At 47.6% G+C, this 5000-nt stretch overlaps 1 protein-coding gene across 1 annotated transcript in view; it reads left to right on the top strand.

Moving 5' to 3' along the window:
* LOC138859178 (endophilin-A-like) overlaps positions 1-5000 on the top strand; it is a gene marked incomplete at its 3' end in the record, with an annotated part of 19888 nt that overhangs the window by 1326 nt on the left and 13562 nt on the right. The window contains 1 exon segment of the mRNA XM_070134439.1: positions 4719-5000. This exon segment is cut by the window's right edge and continues 69 nt beyond it.

The following is a 5000-nucleotide window of genomic DNA, read 5'->3' as shown; positions in this document are numbered from 1 at the left end:
CCTCTTCCTCCTCCATCATCTCTCCCTCTTCCTCCTCCATCACCTCTCCCTCTTCCTCCTCCACCTCCTCATCCCCTTCATCTCCCTCTCCCTCTTCTTTATCTTCCCCCTCCTCTCCCTCCTTCGCCAGTGCTCCTCTCTCGAGCCCTGATAGCCAGAATACGTGGCACTGTGGATGTCCATGACACTCGGCACTCGGATACAAGTGTCACTTTGCGTAATAAAGGGCGTTATTTTCCTCCATGGCGTTCTCGCCGTCCTCATGATCAACACGGATTGCTGGAGGTAATCAAATTTAATGATAGTGATGAATTCGAGGTCGTCTTCGTACAGTTAATGAGAATGGTGATGGTAACTGATGAGGTGGATGGTGTAAATGGAAAATGATAATAATGTTAATGATGATTGTGATTTAGATAATAACGATAATGATAATGAGGAGAATAGTAATGTTGTAATTAGGATAATGATGATGTGCTGGTGATCTTGATTATGATAATACTAGCAATTATTGCGATCTTTTTTCACTTTCTTCAGTTGTTTTTTGTTTATTGATGTTGTTATTTTGTTGTTTAAACTGTTCGATGTTTTTATTGATGTATACTGGTATCATTTATCACACCATCACCATCGTCATTATCATACGGATTTTTTTATGTCATGTATGTATATTATTCTCATTTGGAAGGTGCTGGGCTTTTGAAGTAAATATTTTTAAAAAGTAAATTCATGGAATTTTCCTACTGACTTTACGAGAGAGTTCTTTCCAGAGCCTCTCTTTTGCTCCTCTACAAACGAATGGAAATTTTGGCTGGAGAGAGAGAGAGAGAGAGAGAGAGAGAGAGAGAGAGAGAGAGAGAGAGAGAGAGAGAGAGAGAGAGAGAGAGAGAGAGAGAGAGACGTAAGATGACCTTGCAGGACCATCAAGTGTGTTGTGGATTCTCACGTGTTGGGTCTCAGTTGCACCATCTTTCCTCCATCTCTCCTCTCCTCCATTCCTCTTGCATCCCACCTTTCAGCTCTCCTTTCACTATCCATCTTCCCTCCTTCCGTTCCATCCATCCTCTCTCCTCCCTCTGTCCATCATCACCTCTCCTCTTCCTCCTCCACCTCCTCATCCCTTCATTTTTATCTTCCCCCTCCTCTCCTCCTTCGCCAGTGCTCCTCTCTCGAGCCCTGATAGCCAGAACATGTGGCACTGTGGGATGTCCATGACACTCGGCACTCGGATACAAGTGTCACTTTGCATTAAAGGGCGTTATTTTCCTCCATGGCGTTCTCGCCGTCCTCGTGATCAACACGGATTGCTGGAGGTAACAACGAATGTTGATAGTGATGAATTCGAGGTCGTCTTCGTACAGTTAATGAGAATGGTGATGGTAACTGATGAGGTGGATGGTGTAAATGGAAAATGATAATAGTGTTAATGATGATTGTGATTTAGATAATAACGATAATGATAATGAGGAGAATAGTAATGTTGTAATTAGGATAATGATGATGTGCTGGTGATCTTGATTATGATAATACTAGCAATTATTGCGATCTTTTTTCACTTTCTTCTGTTGTTTTTTGTTTATTGATGTTGTTATTTTGTTGTTGTTTTTTAGAATTATTCGATGCTTTTGTGGCTATTATTACTAGTATCATTGTCATTTTCATCACCATCGTCATTATCATGAGTTTTTTTTTTATTTAATGTCATGTGTTATATGTAATTATTATTCTACGTTTGGAAGGTGCTGGGCTTTTGAAGTAAATATTTTTAAAAAGTAAATTCATGGAATTTTCCTACTGACTTTACGAGAGAGTTCTTTCCAGAGCTCTCTTTGCTCCTCTACAAACGAATGGAAATTTAGGCTGGGAGAGAGAGAGAGAGAGAGAGAAAGAGAGAGAGAGAGAGAGAGAGAGAGAGAGAGAGAGAGAGAGAGAGAGAGAGAGAGAGAGAGAGAGAGACAATGACAAGATGACCTTGCAGGACCATCAAGTGTGTTGTGGATTCTCACGTGTTGATTCTCAGTTGCACCATCTTTCCTCCATCTCTCCCTCTCCTCCATTCCTCTTGCATCCCATACTTTCAGCTCTCCTTTCACTATCCATCTTCCCTCCTTCGTTCCATCCATCCTCTCTCCTCCCTCTCTCCATCCCCTTCCTTCCTGTCATACTTTTATCCCCATTTTCCTCATCCCTTCTTTATTCTCTCTTACTCCTTTCTTCCATTCTTTCATCCACTCCATCCCTCCTCCCTCTTCTTCTTCCCCCCTTCCCCCCCTCTTCCCCTCTTCTTACCTCCTTCCCCTCTTTTAATTTCCCCCTTCTCTCCCTTACCCCCTTACCCCTCCACCCCCCTCTCCTACTCTTCCCATCCCATCCTCTCATCTCATTTCCTCATCGCTTCCATCGCCTCTCGCTCGCCTCCCTCCCCCTCCTACCCCTCCCCACACTCCTCCCTCCCTCCCTCTCCCCGCTCCTCCCTCCCCTCCCCTCCCCGCTCCTCCCTCCCCTCCCCTCCCCGCCTCCCTCCCCTCCCCTCCCCACTTTATCTCCCATTTACCTGGAGGGAGCTTCTTGACCTCAGCCTTTCAATTTTCCCCTCTCGGCTCCTCTATCTCGGCTCACCTTCCCATCGATCAGCCCCGTAGAGCTCATCGCCTCGGCTCTTCTCTCCTGGCGGTGGTCTGGTCCCCTCGGCCGCCTCGGTGCCTAGCGCGTCGGATTCTTGGATGTGGCGCCTCTCTCTCTCTCTCTCTCTCTCTCTCTCTCTCTCTCTCTCTCTCTCTCTCTCTTTCGCTCTCGCTCTCGCTCTCTCTCTCTCGTTCTCGTTCTCGTTCTCGCTCTCGTTCCCGTTCTCGCTCTCGCTCTCGTTCTCGCTCTCTCTCTCTCTCTCTCTCTCTCTCGCTCTCGCTCTCTCTCTCGCTCTCTCTCTCTCTCTCTCTCTCGCTCTCTCTCGCTCTCTCTCCTCTCTCTCTCTCTCTCTCTCTCTCTCTCTCTCTCTCTCTCTCTCTCTCTCTCTCTCTCTCTCTCTCGCTCTCTCCTCTCTCTCTCTCGCTCTCGCTCTCTCTCGCTCTCTCTCTCTCTCTCTCTCTCTCTCTCTCTCTCTCTCTCTCTCTCTCTCTCTCTCTCTCTCTCTCTCTCTCTCTCTCTCTCTCTCTCTTGTTTAGTTTTTTTCTGTTTGTATGTCTGTCTGTCTTTTGTTTCTTCTTGACCTCCCTCTTTCTCTCTCCCTCTTTGTTTCTTTCTTCTTTTGCCTCTCTTTCTCTCTATCTCTTCGTTTCTCTCTTTCTTTCTTGTCCTCTTTCTTTCTCTCTCTCTTTCTTTCTTGCCCTCTTTCTTTCTCTCTCTCTCTTTCTTTGTAGCTTATTTGCTCTCTCTCTTTCTATGTCGGTCTCTTTCCTACTCTCTCTTGCTCTCTCTCCGTTTTTTCTGTCTTGTCTGTCTCGCTTTCTCTGTCTCTTACTTGTTTTTTCTCTCCCTTTCTTTGTCTTTTACTTGGTCTCTCTCTTGATATGTCTGTCTTTTTTTTACTCTCCCTTGCTCTATCTCTCTCTTTCTTACTCTATCTATCTTCCTTACTTTCTCTCTTTTTTTACTCTCTCTCTCTCTCTCTCTCTCTCTCTCTCTCTCTCTCTCTCTCTCTCTCTCTCTCTCTCTCTCTCTCTCTCTCTCTCTCTCTCTCTCTCTCTCTCTCTCTCTCTCTCTCCCTCCCTCTCTCCCCCTCTCTCTCCTTCTCTCTCTCTTTATACTTTCTCTCTCTTTCTTACACACACACTCTCTCTCCCTCTCTCTCTCTCATGTGCTTTCTCTTTTTCTTTGTCTCTCTCTTACTTTCTCTCTCTTCCCCTCCCTCCCTACCTCCATCTATTTATGTATCTTTTCCTCACTATTTTCATGGTGGTTTACATTTGCATTGTGTGCATTTGCGTCGGTGTACAGCTGGGCGGCCAGCACCCCCGAGATTTTTAATTAGACCTCAGGCCCCCTACGCGGCGCCTCCCCCGCTGTAGACGACACGCAGACAAGTGGGGGGTCGAGCCTCCGCTTCTATATATAGTCGGCTCGCCCCCATACACACACACACATACTACATGGACACGTAGAACGCCCATTCACACGCACATACATACATTCACACGCACAAACATGGCCTCACGTATGAAAAATACATATGCACATGCGCGCACACGCATACACGCACACGCACACATACACGCACACACGCAAAACACCTACACACTCACGCACGCGCACCCGGGCACACACACACACTCACGCACTCTTGTCTACACTGCCATTGATTGTTGCAGGTGGATGCTCCGTGAGTCCCGTGTTGCTAAGTGCAGCGAGCATCGCGTTTGGGAGGGAGGTTTTTGTTCTTGATTTTTGAGCTTTTTGTTACTAATGTTGTTATTTTTTATGTGTTATATTTATGGACTGTCTGTTCCTGATGGATGGATTTTTTTTCTCCTGTATTTAATGAAAGGAAATATAGAAGGAAACGAAAAGAGTTGCTGTGCATCACGTGAAGCCCTCCTCCCCGGGGAGCGCACGCTCATTCCGCCCCCGCCCCCCCTGCGGGTCCCCTCGTAGGTCAGGGCGAGACGCGAGTGGGAGTAGGTGAGAATGAGCAGACGAGAGCGAGTAGGCAAGATTTAGTAAGCAAGATTAAGCAGGCAAGCAGGTGTGACGCCTTTTTAACACGTCCATTGTCTCCCCCGCAGGTGGTGAAGTGCCCAGCCTCATAAAAAGTCTTCCGGTGCTGCTTCCCCCTCCCCCCGCCCCGTCCGGCTGCTGCTACAACTGTTACTACTACTACAGCCACTGCTGCGCCTCCCGTGACAGACCGCGCCTGCTGACTCCAACCTCTCATCCTTAAACCCATCCCCACTAAGACAACCCCCTCCCCACGCCTAGTACCCCCCGGCGACCCCTCCCTCGCCCCCTTCTTCCCCCTCCCCAGCCCCCTTTCGCAGATCCTCGACAGAGAGGCCTTTGGGAGTGAG

The sequence above is a fragment of the Penaeus vannamei genome, chromosome 19 (genome assembly GCF_042767895.1).
Source record: "Penaeus vannamei isolate JL-2024 chromosome 19, ASM4276789v1, whole genome shotgun sequence".
Classification (NCBI taxonomy): domain Eukaryota; kingdom Metazoa; phylum Arthropoda; class Malacostraca; order Decapoda; family Penaeidae; genus Penaeus; species Penaeus vannamei.
Note: the sequence above shows the minus strand (reverse complement) of the source record. Positions and strands in the feature narration are given on the sequence as shown.